This window comes from Pongo abelii, chromosome 8 (genome assembly GCF_028885655.2).
Source record: "Pongo abelii isolate AG06213 chromosome 8, NHGRI_mPonAbe1-v2.0_pri, whole genome shotgun sequence".
NCBI classification, from domain to species: Eukaryota; Metazoa; Chordata; class Mammalia; order Primates; family Hominidae; genus Pongo; species Pongo abelii.
This window is the reverse complement of record NC_071993.2, coordinates 83,074,680-83,090,239: the sequence shown is the minus strand read 5'-3', so window position 1 is coordinate 83,090,239 and position 15,560 is coordinate 83,074,680.

Sequence of the window (15,560 nt, the reverse complement as noted above, 5' to 3'; positions counted from 1 at the left end):
GGTTTTGGTTGCACAGATGTGCTCAGTTTATGAAAATTCAATGAGTTTTATTTTTATGATCTGTGTACTCCTCTGTACATATATTATTCTTCAGTAAAAATAAAATAAACATAGTAAAACAAAAAACATTGAGTGTCGCCTCTTGTCAGCCACTGTTCTAGGTGCTGGAGATAATGAACAAAATTGACAATATCTCTACCCTCAAGGAGGCTATTTTAGTGAAGAGTAAAGGAGACAGATTTGTATGATGAAAAGAAGCTAAAGTTGTTTTAAAACGGTAATTGGGCAGTGATTACTTCATTTATTAAGTAACTACATTGTAGCTGCCATTGTTGTCTCTCAATTTGTGGATTCTGATATTGTAGTTAAACATTCGACAGTATATCATCTCTCATGCTGTCTCTGAGAGCTTCTTTTAAATATGATTTTTAAAAATCTCTAATGGTTTCTCTTTTCTTGGCTGTCTGCTACTTTCCTAGTGGTTTTAGACTCATTTTTCATCAGTATGTCAATGGGCACTGCCAATTACCACAAAGTGCTCATTTCTCATAAAAAATAGAAACAGCAAACTAGAAAAACTTGCTACAGCAGCCAGTGGTATATGGGACCTATTACAGCCATTTAAGTAACCTCAGTAGTGATCTGTTTACGAAAGAAAGACTATTTGTTTTTTAAGATCTATTGCCCATTTAGCAACCTCACTGACAAAGGCAACATTATTCAATATTATTGTCATATGTTTTCAAAGTTGGACTTTAACTGCCTTTCAGACAAAAAGGATACTTTAATTATTATGCTTAATTGTGCAGAGAGAACAATTGTGAAAACTGGGATATGCATTGATGTTCCAATGTGCTTTTTTTTAAATAGGATAAATGAAGCCCAAGAATCAAACGAAAAATGCTGAGAAAATAGATGAAGAACTCTTTAGGAATGTACAGACGTTTATTGGGACCATATATGAGAGCCCCGAGACAATCAAGATTTTGATTAGCCTGTAGATAACAGTGCAATTTTCTTTATCACCTTTGATTGTATCAAAATGTCCCCGTGGACTGAAGGAGTGCATAAAGCCTCTAGCTTGAGTTTATAATGATGTTAATGGTATTATTTAATTTAATGTTTTATGAGCACCATATTATTTAATAATGGTTTCTTATAGAACTTATGGTGACATTTCTTGAGTTGTTATTGCAAACGATTGTTTTCTGGCAGCCTTCTCTTTCTCACACCACATAATAGGGTTATGTGGCCCCTGTTGACCATTTTGCACAGCATGGCTCTGCCCACAGGTTACAATGGATTGGAGGAGGGGAGAACACACGTCTCAATCAGAGCACCATTTTCAGATTGTAGCCACAGTTGATTGGTCAAAAGGTTGGTATGTGACCCAAGCTTGACCATTTCCTTCTCCAGGAAATTTGGTTTGGGTTTTAGGGAGAGAAGGTGGTTACTCTTTGGCTGATGTATAAGTGTGATTGTTGTTTGTGGACATTTTTTTCTGCCATGTGCCATACTCTATAATAGAAATGAGTGTTCAGGTGTGTTTTGGGGCACAGAGTTGGGGGGTGGACATTATTAAAGTCATCCCTGTCCCTGGTTCCTGTCCATTCACAGGGCCAAGTAGCATTCCAGTTCTCGGATTCCGTGGGAACATTATTTACTCTGAAATGGTAGAACTGGTTTCTGTACTTGGAAACAACAGCCCTGCCTCATGTAGTTTTCTGACTTTACCCCAACTCTTTTCCACCTGCATTAATATATGGACAACATTTTGCAAAAGTCCAGCAAGTCGGCTCAGCTTCCTTTTGGAATGAAATATGTTTTAAATAAATAAAATTTAAAAAGGGTGAAATAAATGTTTTAGAATTCCTAAAAAGGGTTTATATTTCATTGCACATTTGGAATTATGTTTCACTTAATGATGAAGAGTAATTATAGAATCCATTCCATTTTAAAGCTGAAAGAAAGGGATCTCCCCTCCTTTTTTTTTTCTGACTGAGGAAACTGAGGCCCAACGAGGTCAGCCTACCTAGATTTCACGGTTCATCCGTCCTAGCAGGGCTTTCCATTTGAGATAGTAAAGTGGATGTACCTAGGCAGCTACAAAATCTAGCCTAAAAGCAGAGAGCTAAATTCAAGAGAGAATGGAAGCCAGGGATGATGGGACACTTCTCTGGAATGCATGGAGAGTGAAGTTGTGAATTCAGTGTCAGGACCCCAAACATCGAATTTCATTGCATGCCCTCTCATTGCTTGACAGTTGCCTGCTACTTTGTTTTTAGCAAAGACATCAGAAATCTACATTTTGCAATTGCCACCCCCTTTCCAGCTTCTAAACTCAGAACTCTTCTCCCTATCCTTCTTTAGCTCTCAACCTCTTTGGAGGGATCCTTAGGCTAGGGCTGAATGAACAACCATCTTGGGAAGATATCTGTGTTACCAGCTCTTTGAGAAAGGTGTGTATTGGTGAGATTGAAGACAGGTATGTGGATGGGGATCCACTTTAAGATAATATATTATCAAAAGCGAAATAAATTCTGCATGATGAACTCATCTAGTCGGAGATGATAGAGAGCTAACTAGAAATTTGTACATTTTCTAGGTGGCAGAGGACACTTTTCTGAATTTCAGTCTCTTAGGTGGGCAAGTTACTTGACCTCTCCAAGGTTCACTCAATTTGTCATTTTAAAGGGGGAATATAGGCTTATATCTCTTAAATGAGAAAATGCACTTGCAGAATTTAGCATTGTAAGCACTGGCTGTATGTTAGTTATTAACACTGGATAGGATAATACTGAAAGGGTAAATTTTTTAAAAGGTAAGATCATGAATCTCACAGAGATATAAAATAAACACATGTCAAAAATTTCATTTAACCCATTACTAAGTGAATACAGCTGGTTCAAAGGGAAATCTAAAAAGCAGACTCATTTATAGACAAGTAATATTGAAATTAACTGCTCTGAACAGTACATAGTTTTCTTTTGAAGGCACTCAGTAATCTTTCTTGCTCGTTCCAAATCTCCTGACATTGCTATAATTATTATTAATTACCCTAACTGAGTCCCCCCATTCATGCCCACTTACCAGGAAGGACTCTACTTTTGACATATCATAAATCTCATGTGCCTAAAATCCACATTTACATTATAAATATTCTTGCCTGTTCAATGTAGATTTTGCAATAGAGTTCCACTACTGCAACCCTTTATTATCAAGCCTTCAATTCTTGGCCATAACTTACTAGCTTGGATTAAAGTCAAAGGGTGAAAAATATGTTGAGGCTTAAACAAGAAAGAAAAACGGAAGTGGTCACGCTGGCAATTTACCCATTTAGAAAATGTCTGGGGCTATGAAAACTAAATCCACTGTTGGCAGAGCATGCTCAAGCAGGAGAGTCTGTTTGGTGCGGGAAATAGTACTCAACCTTTCATTTTCAGCAATTTCATCAAATCTCTCCTGCTCTCTCAAATATTTATTTAGTCTCCTATAATTTATGGTAACCATGGCACTTAGTATTATCCAGGTGTTAAATCAAACACACAAAAAAGGTAAAAAGAATAGTAAAGAATTATCAAGTGATGCCCAAGGGAACCTATTAAGTGTATTTCATTTAAATAATCCAATTCAACGGATTGAGGCAGAACTCATTTCTTTAAAAAAGTACAACTTGAAAGAACTTGGCTCAAATTGGAGTAGTCACCTTACCTGCAAGCTGCCCAGATCATTAATTTTAATAATTTCTATTGCACACTTCTGAAGTAGACTGCATTGGTTGTTCTTTACACTTGTTCTGTGATGTAATTAGGTTGCTATTAGGATCTACACTTGAAAGATGCACAATGAGGTCAATGATTTGCACAAGGGAATAGTCAGGGCCAAAGACACACATTCTATTTCAGCCAACTTTTGTCTCACTTCTATGGAACCTGGGATTTTTCCTTCTTAGAAACAGACCAATTTTAGCCACGTGACCTTGAAGTACTCTCCTACAGTCTCGTATCCTTCTCAGAAACCCCCTAGTTTCATGCCTTCCTCTCTACCAGTCAACACCAACTCCATGCACATTCATGGATTCAGCTAGTGAACTTACTTATTGATTGCCACTCTACCACATCTAAGAATGATTTTTAGAAGAGGAGGAGGAATATTCAATACCATTAATCATCAGGGAAATGCAAATCAAAACTACAATGTAACTACAATGAGATATCACCTCATACTTGTCAGGATGGCTATTGTCAGAAAAACAAAAGATGAGTGTTAGTGAGCATGCCATGTGGAGAAACAGGAACCTTTGTGTGCCATTGTTGGAATGCTAATAATTAAAATTTTGTGAGCTTCTGAGCATGTTTATCATGATTTGAACTAACTTAGTAGAAGAAAAATTATTATAATTGACTCTTCAATACTAATATGTTAGTATTGCAGGATGAAGAGAGCATAGGCTTTGGAGGCTCAGTCCTTAATTAGTTACTATTTAGTAAATAAAAACATTACTTAATGTTTCTAAGCCCCAGTTTCCATACCTTTAAAATGGAATGACAATATCATATGGAGTTGCTCTAAGGATTATCTGCAACACATTGAACATACCTGGAACAAAATATGTGTATACTAAATAATAGCCATATTTTCAATTTATTACTTTAGACATAAGTCTTCTGTGAATTAAGTATTCTTATTTTTTATCTACCAAATATTAGAGAAAAGAGAATGTGAAGGTTTAAGTACGGCATGCTGCTTTTATTTTCTTAACCATATAAACTAGGTTATTTACTAATTTGAGTGAAATTTATCAAATATGTGGATAATCTGTGACAAGTGTTTTGTTTTAGGCTAAGTTTTAATAATGTATCACCAATCTAGGTGAAGTCTCCTCTCTTGGGTGGTAATCGCTTGGTGAATGGAAAATAATTTTACTGGCATTTTCAGCCAAATCTGGACCATTCATTCAAATGCAGTAATCCAGGGAAATATTATTATAAAGACAAATAAAAATCAGTAGCATATGTTGAAAAGTAGGACTACACAAAGAGTGAAAAGTCACAGGTTCTAGTTCACCTGCCACACATAATTGTAAATGTGACCCAGAGTCATCACTTAACTTCTTCAGGGCTCCATTTCATCTGTGCTGTGACCTGTTGAACCACATATTCTCTGATGACAGATGTGTAGAGGCACATAGAGTCTATGCTAATTAGAAGTCAGTTACCAAAACATGAGGAAATAGATTTAGATTATCTGTGTTTTGAATACTACTACTGTTTCCCTTAATTAACATGAAAATCAAGGATGTTTATAATCACCACTAAGAGTGATAGCACTAGCATTTCTGTAGGGCTTTGTAGTGTATAAAGTGCTTTTCAAATACATTGGGTCCTTTGGATTTCACAGCAACTTGTGAAATAGGTATTACCATTCTCTCCCTTTGACAGATGTGCATGTGTGTGTGGGAGAGGGACAGAGAGAGAGATAGAGAGAGAGAGAAGAGGACCGGGGTGGGTGCGGAGAGCAAGCGCTCAAGAGTGCACAAGGGCTTGTGAGCATGAAACCATCCTAGAGATGAGATCAGTAACCAGCTTCTTCTAGGGCATTTATACTCCTACAGCTTTGCTGTTCCAGTCATCCTAGATCTACTTTTTAGTCCAAGCCTATTAACATAGGAATAATATTGGAAACTTTGCCTTGATAAAGTCTATGAATATGCCTCAGGGTAACTCAAATAATCAATGATTCAAAGAACCACTGACTTTTATCACATAGAAACAGATCTTATACCCTTTCCAGACTTCCTATTGGCTCTAAAGATGACTTTTCCTGGACAGGGCGCAAATAAGATAATTTAAGGACTTTCCTCAAGCTTTAGGACAACTGAAGGAAAAGTGGTCAAAACAATTTTTCCAGTTTAAAAAAAATTAAAAATAGCTTTAATCTCATCACAAAAACAATACATATTTACTGCAGAAAATTAGAAAACACAGAAAACTACTTCAATTACACAAGCCAGAAGGCACTTCTCTTGATATTTAATATGTGTCAGTGATGACATCTGTGTTTGGTGCTTGTGCTTAAAATTGGCCACCTGTAATCAAAGAAGAATACTCATCTTTCACTTTTTTTCCCCCTGAACCTGAATTTGGCCTCAGAATCTTTCCCAACACAGTGCCAGTGGGATCCATAATACTTGATCAGAGTTGGCCTGTGAGTTTAAACCTATTTTCTATCTCTTGTGCCTTTCCAAAGCCTGTACTCTAGCATACACAGAAGCAGATACATATATTTTAATAAAATTAACTTATTTGACTGGCTTCAAAGCATGCACCTGCCTTATTAAAGTGATGCCATCTATCCTGTTTTCTATAAAAGGTACAACTCTTGAACACCAATCAAAGGATTTTCTCTGCAGCTTCAGGGAATGGTGAGATAAGAGTAGAAAGTTAAAAGGACTTATACAGACAATCATAAAAACCAGTTCTAAAAACGAACTTTAATTTGAACAGTTTAAGTGCAAAATTTTCAAAACGAGACTTTTGTGGTGAAACTATTTAATACCCAACATTTTGTGTTAAGTCTGCATGCTTTCCAAATAAGGTGTCCCCCCGTCCTTCTAAATTACTGAGCATAAAAGCTGTAATGTTATATGTTCCCGAGGGGCAGAGAGTAATTCAGACATGAAGTAATTTTAATAGAAATCATTCCTCTTTTCTTGGCAAGAGAAGAATTTCAGTAGGAATTTTTCAAAATTACAAAATATCCTTCCCTGGGGGATGCATACCGCCACTTAGCAGATTTCTCATTTCATTTAACACAAATATTTTGATCCTCAAGGGGAAATCTGCTCAGTTACAGTTTCTGCGTTACTGTCTCCCAAAGATAAACGAGGTGTTTTTCTCCAAAACGGACACAGGAGAGGTAAGGTGGGAGGAAAATAATATAAATCTCAGGAAGAAATTTCTAAAAACGATTGACCAAAGCCCTTAAGAATGGAAACAATCTTCAATTTCTATTTCATTTTCATCTCAGAATGCTTTCAAACAGGAGAGATACTAATTTTTTTCCCCTGGGAAAATTAGCCTGAAAATCTGCCTGGAGGAAAAAAAAAGAAGAAGGTGATCTTGGAAGGCAACGGGGCTTCTCTTTCCTTCCCAATTCAGGTTATCACAGTGGCCTTCTAGAAGGATGGGCAGAGAAGACTTCAGGCCTGCATCTGGACTTAGCTGAAAAGCGCTCTCTGATAGAGAAGCCATGTCTGCTGAAGAGTTGTGGGCGAGGATGCTTTCCATTTGCTGATCTTGAACTGGGTGCCATCTTTAGCATTGAGTGCTAGCACACCTGTGAAGAAGATGCAATTTGTCATCTGTGCCTGTTGCCAATGTCCTCTGCTCTCAAGATCTTCTGAAACTGAGTATTTAAACCTGCCCTTCTCAAGCAGCATTAAAAATGATAGCTTGTCTTATTGGTAATTTTATTGGGATTCCACTTTGCCAAATGACAGGCAGACTAATCACCCATTTGGGATGGTGAGATGTAAGTGGGTTACACTCCATTCTCTAGTGGTCCTGTAAAAAATGCTGGGCTTGAAGTAAATAACTCAGTGGTGATAAACACCAGGAGTTGGTAGGGAAAATAGGTATTTCTGTGTTCATCAAAGTGGGCATCTTTCTACTCTGTCGCTCTGAGAGATTGACATTGCTTTTAAGGTCAACTTTAGCACCATGTTTTCGTAATAAAATCATTTCTTTCTTAGAAGGTAATGGTTTTAAGGCTTTCAGTGGAGGAGGCACTAAATGAGCTTTCAGCTAAACTTTGGTGTCTTCAAATAAATTCAGGTTCAAAGCCCCTTACATGCTAACCTTAAGCATCAGGTTTCAGGTCTCGGCATTTGAATAAAAAACTCTAAACCTTAAAAACATGAAGCTATGGTCCATGTATATCTTTTCATCATTTTACCCCAGTAATGATCACAGTGGCTGGGTACATAGTGATCAATAAATGTTTTTGCCCCAGCAGTCTAGAAGGGTTAGCAACACCAAGGGAAATTGCTTAAGAAGACTAATCAGAGCCCTGCTTCAGTCATGCAACATGTCTACCATGGATTCATGGCTGTTACAAAAATTCAGGGTCAGAAACGATTCTAACATACTAGCAGTCCGATGTCACAGTGATCTTTATTTCCTAATGGAATATTAGAAGTTTCATTGCTTGATAGATTGGCATCAGTGTCCAAGGTAATTGCCAGATGTTTTGATAGTAGGCTGTAAGCCCTTCTGGAGGAGAAGAAAAGCAGCTCCCCGAAACCACAGGCAGCCGTTTAAAAAACATACAATTACTCCTTAGAGTTTTTAATGACCTTTAAGTTCTAAGAATTTTTAAAGTGATATGTAAAAACAGCATATGTCACAACTTTAAATTAGATTTCAAATGAGCCCGTTTGTAAGGAAGCAGACTTTATTAGGCCAATAACCTCCTTACTCTTCTCTGTTGTTAAAGTGATCTAAATATGAGAAGGACTCTGTACTTCTATATTGGAGTCCATGTGGGCAAACTGCAACCTAGCTTAATAGCTAGACAACATTGAAAACCTAACTTAGGATCATGTGCCTGTAACAGAATCTTGACCAATCCCAGTACTGCTGAGTGTTCAGACTGTGTAAAAATAATGTAAATGCCAACTTGTAACTAATCCAGCCATTCTGTACCTCACTTCCAATTTCTGTACCTCATTTCCCTTACTTTGTCTATAAACCTTCTTCCACCATGTGGCTATGCTGGAGTCCCTGTGAATCTGCTGTGACTCTGGAAGCTGCCCAATTCATGAATCGTTCGTTGCTCAATTAAACTCCTTTAAATTTAATTCATTTGAAGTTTTTCTTTTATCACTGTCTTCTGTGTTGACTATTGTCAATTTTAGGCCTAGCAGAAGTCTCTCCTAAGTCAAGTACATAATTTAAGCCCTGTACTCATGAGGCCAGGAAGAGGGTTAAATTTCCTGTGGCCTGTTTCAAGAACAAAGGCTCACCTAATTCTTTTCATTTTTGCAAATGTGTGCTACACAACTTATCCCCTGAAATGTGGGACAAGAGAATATGACTACATGAGTATAAACGCATCTCTACTACTAGTGAATTAATAATAGTAGTTATTAATATTAAGAACAAATATATTTTGAGTGTTTACCATGGACCAAACTCTGCGCTAAGCATTTAACATAAAATCTTCATAACAAACTTGTAAGGTAATATAAATAATCCCCTTTTATAGAAGAGTAAGATAAGGCTCATAGAGGTTAAGTGACTTTCCCAGGATCACATTACTATTAAATACGAAAAATGTCAGATTTGAAGCCAGGTTTATCTAACTCCAAGCCCACCCTCATTCTGTTATGCCAGTCTGTCTCCCATACTACTATTTGTGAAGTAATTTATGATTGATAAAATACTTTTAAAATTTATTATGTTTCATTGAGTGAGGATTACTCAACAGGCGCATGATCTTTGTGGATTCCCTTATGGGTAGGGAAGGGAGGTTAAAAGCAGTTAAGTTCATCCAGATTTGTGCAGCTGGGAAAAGCTGCATGAGGTGGGCCCAGTATCAAGGTACTCTCACTCTTCATCCTGTGCCGTTTTCATTACATCAAAGACATCCAAGATGTCAGGGCCAGCGAATGTCCATAGCTTGCTACCAATGTACTTTTCCTTGGAGATGCGACTTGAACTGAGAATCAGAAGACACAGCCAAACTTAGCAAGTGTTTATCAGACATACTACATTAGGCATTTCATCCACATTCCTCAACTTCTGGGAGTTTACACAATGCAATACCCAAGCATACTTATAAAAGTTAGCTCTTGGAAAATAGTATGCAATTCATATATGTGAACCCAAATATTAGATAAATGAGTAAACATATGCATAATTAAAAAAATTACTAAGCGTAAAAAGGATTCAAACTAATTTCTAGCACAATTATTTAGTTTAAATGATGGATCCCATTTCAACTCTTGCCAGTTCTAAGATAAGTAAACTGCTATTTATACTTAGCATGAGAGAAAGACCTCAAAGACTATACTATAGGTGAGTTAGAAGAAAGCTGAAAGATGTTGGGTGGGCCTGAGAAAAACTATTGGTTTATATTTCTATGACCTTTTGCTAAAGTGAGTTATTCAAAGATGGGGACCATGTGTTATTTTTAACTTCTTACCCTGCTTCCTCCAATTCCCAACAGTGTCTAGAAACAGCATTCTAACTAATAGTGATGAATGGGCTTGGGCGTTTGTTTACCCCTGATATTGAAAGTAGAATAAATGGGATATGTGGATTTTTCTGGAGAGTATTTTCATAGATCTTGTTGGATCCTTGGAATGTATGACTCTGAATAGTAATAATAAAAAAAGCCTAAATTGACTTTCCATCATGGCTGCATGTTAAAATCATCTGTTCAGCCCTTGAAAATTGTGGGCCGGGCGCGGTGGCTCACGCCTGTAATCCCAGCACTTCGGGAGGCCGAGGCGGGCGGATCACGAGGTCAGGAGATAGAGACCATCCCGGCTAACACAGTGAAACCCCGTCTCTACTAAAAAATACAAAACGTTAGCCGTGGGTGGTGGCGGACTCCTGTGGTCCCAGCTACTCGGGAGGATGAGGCAGGAGAATGGTGTGAACCCAGGAGGCAGAGCTTGCAGTGAGCCAAGATCACGCCACTGCACTCCAGCCGGGGTGACAGAGTGAGACTCTGTCTCAAGAAAAAGAAAATTGTGGATGGCCCCTCACTGGGACTACTTAATCAGAATATCCTGGGAGTGGGTGATGAGGGGTAGAAATCACCAAATATTCTACAGATTAGTATAGTGCACTAAAAGTGTTGACCATTCCTAATCTAAAACATAGTATTGTCAGTTATTTGAATATGGAAGGAAAAGAAAAGTTGGAAAATCATGTGTATGTTTCTTGGGGGTGGTGTAAGTGGAGAAGGAGAAAACACAGAAAATATTTGCTTATCCTCAAATTTCCTCAAATTTATTGGTTTTAATCTTTTGCTTTCTGCGAATAGCTTTTGGTCTATTTTGCCAATGCTTTTCTTATGAAGTACCGCAAATATTTTCTATAAGTAGGTGGAGGTGTGGTATAGTGTTTGTTTTGGATTATTAACTGTTGTTTTAATGGCAATCAAAAGAAACAGATTTTTACTAGTTAAACAAAAAATGAGAGTATTGAAATGATTAGGGATTCTTACACAACTGGAGAAAAAGCGGAAGATCCAGGCCTCTGGGAAGGCCAGAACATGGAATGACCTAGCAAGCCCCTCAAGACCTCCCCTCCCTGTGTTCCTCTATCAAGGTTCAGAATCTGAGAGGCCAAAACTGGTTCAGGTGTCTTCCAGCTATGTCCAAAGGATGTGTATAGCCAGTGGGAGTCCACCTTTGTGTATAGGGAACAATTCCAGGAAAAACGTTTCAGAAACTTGCAATCATGGCAATTGATGTCTACTCTATTCATCAATGAATTCTGGTTTCACCTAGTCTTAGACCAACCTTCAAGATATAAAGATGCAGAAGAGATAGATAGAAGAGTCATGGCTTCAGAGAGAAAGTCCACTAGAGAATTACATGTATGGGTTATGGGTTGGGTCGGTTGTGGTTCACATAGAAACATGGTTATCAAAGGACAGTGATTTTATGATTCTTACCCTCAAACAACTGGTAAAGGATCCACAATATGAACCATATAACTGGTTAAAGCAGGGCTTACATGGTGGCTGGCAGGCCACAGAAATGGAGAGGGCTGGGGCCTAAGCAGGGTGTCTCAATTTCAGCACTGTTGATATTTGGGGTCAGGATAATTCTTGGCTGTGTATGTGTGTATGTGTATATATGTGTGTGTTTTTTGGGGGGTCCTCACCATTCTGGCAGCACCCATTCCCATCTTGCTTATATAAAGAAAACTAAAGAAGGGAAAAGGAAGTTGCCCTTTGGAGAAAACTGAACCCTTCTCCCCTCCACAGGATGGAATTTACTATGTGCTAACTTCCCTACAGTCAGAAGTGTCTAAGAAATTTATCCCATTAAATAAGGGATGCGTGATGCTGCCTCATTTGAAAGTTGTGTGTGATGTTGTAGGAGTGTGGAGAAGGGTGCAGGGGAGACTGGACCTGAGAGATGGAGAACCCAGGAAGAGGTGCAGGGAGCACCTGCAACAATCAGTATGGCAACAAGACCTGGGGGCCGGTGAGAGTAGCTGGGGTTTAAGTCAGCTTGCTGGAAACCCCAAGAGGGTAGAACAGAGGAGTAGGTGGCTGAGGGGTTGACATGCACACCTGCTGAGCGCTGAGCCGCATTTAGGGCCACAGAGTAGAGGAGGAGGCCAGTTTGCCTCAGGGGTCTTCTGAAAAAAATAACACATGTGCCCATGAGAAAGAGTCAGTGTTTGGAAGCTGGGTGCCCCACAACTAAATGGTGTTCAATTGAACACGTGACAGAAAGGAGCCAGAGATCTCGTTACCATGGACACACGGGTGGTCCAATTATGTTAACCAGGGTTTATCCTCACAGTGGAACCAAATAAAACTGCCTTGATGTAAAGTAACGGGGCACCTGGTCTAAGGATCCTTAAATTCTCTCAACTAGAATCAGGATTGGTCTCTGAGCCTGGAGCTAGGCTCTGAGCCTGAAGTGAATGGGGGTTGGAGGTCTGCAGGGCAGAAGGGTGGACAGGTCATTATCTCCAGTTCAGTCTCATAGATGTTCTATGCTTGCATTGTCTGATTGCTGGACTGGCACCGAAGTCCCGGCTTCTACAAGAAAAAGGGTCTCACCTTGCATTCTGTCAATAGCACCAAAGGGAGTCTTCATTTCCGAAGGTAATTGCCGCAAATGTGTTACACAATATCATTCATTACTTGCTAGGATTGAGTGCTGAAAGTACATTTCACAAGATAATGAAGTTGTTTCCCAGGACTGAAATAACTGGTTATCTGACTCCTAGGTTCATCCCACATTAGGTGTATTACACACACACCTATCAAAATAAATAACTTACTTGGGATGTGTCAGAACTCACAACAAGCTGATGAGAAATGTGTAGGGTTGTAGAAAGCAAATCAGAGAGGCTGAGTGAGTGAGGGGAAAATAATGGTCCGTGTCAGCAAAGGGATAGCCCAGCAAGAGAGATGAAAGCATGGTGAGATTTTAAAATGTCCACATTCCCATTCTTGCAGGTTTCAGTGAACAGAGCCACATGTGGTCACACCAAAAATATTGGTTTGAAATGAATTCCTGGCTGCATTGGTGTCTCATGAAGCCAGCTCTGTAATTTACAAAGGTGACAGCCAAAGCCATACAACTAAAATGGGAGTTTTCAATCAGATAAACTGAGACTAGTGAGGGGATAATCTCATACTAGTTGGAAGAAATACATTTTTATCAGGCAACAGGTGTCATTAAAAAAAAGAGAAATTGAATAACCTGCTCCAGACAAGAAGAGTTGCATGCATGGGTTTTCAACCTTACTTATTAAATGGAAAATTATTTTAAAAGAAATTTTAGGAAATATTCAGAGTAGCTTCCAAGGAGAAATGATGAGCTTAGAGAGGCATGAGAAAACCTAGTAGTAATAATAATAATAATAATAATAATAATGATAGTAATAAATAATAGTTATAATAAAGGAGGAGGAGAAAGTGGAGGAGAAGAAGAAGAACAGGAAGAGGAAGAGGGAGTGGGAAAGATGGAGGGAGAAGAAATAAATCTTGCCTGATCCAACTAAATACAGGAAAAAGTGAAACATGACATATACAAGGTCTAGACAAACAAGCGAGTCACAGTTAGAAAAGGTGGTCAGGACGGGAAGATGAGCATGAGTAACTATTGCGGAGTTAAAAATGTTTCAATGGCAGCAGTCATGTCTTGTGTGGCATCGTTGTTGAGCAATACCATGTAATAAAACAACTTGAGTGGCACCAGCAGTTTGCAGCCATGTCTGTTGTGTATCTAAAGAGCTCCGATTCAATGCAGCAGCATTCCACCCAAATGGACACGTGGAGGGCCCAGTTCTGCCACGTCGGGGCTAACAAAGTCTGAGAACTAACTGAGCATGGGCAGTGGGCCCAGGCATCTGAGGCTCTGGGTGTCCCCTGATGCTCCCCCACCCCCACCCCCGCAATCCTGCTGCCTTTTCCTTCTCAGCACAACCAATAATAGTTCAGGAAATTTTGTGATCCAGCCATCAGAACCTTCACTTTGCCAAAGACAGAAGAAAAATTAGTAGAGACAGGAAATTCCTGGAAGAGAAAGCTGTTGTGAGAGCTAATAAACCCATATTAGGGTTTGTTTTTTAACCTCCAATAACATGACTGTTATGAGCATTACTGTCAATAATAAAATGAATAAAAGAGATTGAATCATAGCAGTGAGGAAAGAATCATGGACTGTGAAGGCAGAGAAACATAGATTCAAACTCTGCCTATTGAGGGAAAATTGTCTACTCTCTCTAAGCCTGTGTTCTATTGAAGAACACTATTATTTTGTAAACTTACAAAGATTAAATTAGTATTAATTAGACGTGCCTTTACTGAGTGCTTTCTACCTGTTAGGGCTTATGTGAAATTATCTACAGCATCTCAGTTAAACCTCACCATTATGAGATAAGAACGATAATTTTCCCCATTTTACAATTGGAGAGGCTAAGAAAGACAGAATTACCTGCATGAGGTTACAGAAGTACTAAGTGGCGGAACGGGCATTTGAAGTAGTTCTGTTTAGCTTCAGAACCTGTGCCCTTAACCTCCACGTAAAAATGCCCAGTGTAGCCCCTGACACATGGTGAACACTTAATAAATGGCAGCTCCTATTAGTACCACAATTGCCTTAAATTCTGGAGCAAGAAGGCACGTAAATAAAATAAAAGAACGATTATTGCTGGTGGTGTATTTTCCATCATAGGAGGTATAAAATGCCCTGTTGGTTCTCATAGATATTTTGCCTGGAAAATTGTGAAACTTTGCCTTCACAGGGAAATGAATTAAGTGAACAAAATCAAATGGCAGAAAAACTTCTCTTTTCTAAAAGGGCTTAGAGAAATGTGCCACTAAAACATGAGGCCCCTTGAAGAGGCTGATGTTTCTGCTACAGTCTTAGAAGACTTGGAAGTATAGGTTCTCTTGCAACGAGTTGATTAGATTTTTCCAAGAATGCTCTGTAACAGACTCAATAATGTTAATTGTGAAAGTCCAAACAACATCAAATTTAATCTCAAATTAAAAGCTTTAATTTACTGGAAAATCTGGGGTAGACAAAATTTAAGAAAGAGCTTTGAGTTGCCTGTGGCAGTTGACATTTCCTTGGGACTGGGTTTGCTTATATATTTTATTTCCTTCTGCAGTTGTACTTTTTGATATAAGAAACTATAAATATCATTAAAGGAGATAATTTATAAGGAAATAGCTCCTATTAAATAATTTTACACTTAATTTCTTAATTAGGTAAGAATTACTGAGTTCTGGCCAAGAGAAAAAATAAAAAATAAAATCAGTGAGAAAATAGGCCAGGTGATTAGCAACCT